Genomic DNA, 1,403 nt, shown 5'->3' with positions numbered 1-1,403 from the left:
ATTATTTAAACAATATCAATTTGTTGGGTTTTTGTTTTTCCACTTCCATCAAATATGCTGCTGTGTGTCACATAACCGAATTAAATCTTTAAGTTCTGGGTTACAGCTGCCTGAATTCAGCATTGTTCCTTGCTGTAACACATGTAAAATTTTGCACGTCCAGAACATTAAAGTGATTTCCTGGCTGCAAGAGCTTCCTTTTATCTCAGACCAGGGCAGGACCAACACTTCTCCCTGTAATGCTGGTGGGGGTGCCAAGGGATGTGCAGGTACCAGTGCCAAGTGGCTGCTGCCCGTCACAGAATCCCAGGACAGTTTGGTTGGGAAGGAGCCTTCAAGCTCATCCCATTCCAATCCCCTGCCATGGGCAGGGACACCTTCCACTACCTCAGGCTGCTCCAAGCCCCGTCCAGCCTGGCCTGGGACACTTCCAGGGATCCAGGGGCAGCCACAGCTGCTCTGGGCACCCTGTGCCAGGGCCTGCCCACCCTCACAGACAGCAATTCCTTCCCAATATCCCATCCAGCCCTGCCCTCTGGCACTGGGAAGCCATTCCCTGTGTCCTGTCCCTCCATGCCTTGTCCCCAGTCCCTCTGCAGCTCTCCTGGAGCCCCTTTAGGCCCTGCCAGGGGCTCTGAGCTCTCCCTGGAGCCTTCTCTTGTGCAGCTGAACACCCCCAGCTGTCCCAGGCTGGCTGCAGAGCAGAGGGGCTCCAGCCCTGGAGCATCTCAGTGGCCTCCTCTGGACTCTCCAGTAGCTCCACATCCTCCCTGTTTTGGGGCTCATTGTGCCCTGCAGTGTCCCTTCCAGGGATGCAATTTTGGCACAGCCTTCTGAGTCCTTCAGGTGTCTGAGCAACCTTCCCACCATTATTTATCCAACTGCATCCCCCTGTCCCATCCTCCCAGACCTCTTCTGCTGGTCAGTGAGACTGTTTGACTCAGAGACTGATGCTACAGGGCAGATCCTCTCTGGGCAGGGGGTGGTGCCAGGGTGAGCTGTGTTCGGAGAACCTCGGAAATGTATCAGGGAATTGGGAGCCACAAGTAAAGAGGAGTATACACAACTGCACTGTGCTGAACGTGGGGTCCTGCTGCCTGCCAGCCCTCTCACAGGCAAAATGGAAATGGGAATAGGAGTAATAATAAATAATAAATAAAAAATAATAAATAATAATAATTCAATACCCTTCCAGTGTTTTCCATGCATTTATCACAAGAGTAAGCTCCCAGTGCAAATCAGGAAAGTAATTTATCCATGTATTTTAAGTACCAATATGGATAATGAAGGTAAAGTGAGTTGGTTTTCAGCCTAACCAAGTCCTTCCCATTTGTGAAGCCTGAGAATACAAATTCTGGGCATGATGGTCATTGCAGAGGTGGGCACCAGCCTCAGATTTTATT

Source organism: Corvus brachyrhynchos, unplaced genomic scaffold (assembly GCF_000691975.1).
Source record: "Corvus brachyrhynchos isolate BGI_N302 unplaced genomic scaffold, ASM69197v1 scaffold8, whole genome shotgun sequence".
NCBI lineage: Eukaryota > Metazoa > Chordata > Aves > Passeriformes > Corvidae > Corvus > Corvus brachyrhynchos.
Note: the sequence above shows the minus strand (reverse complement) of the source record.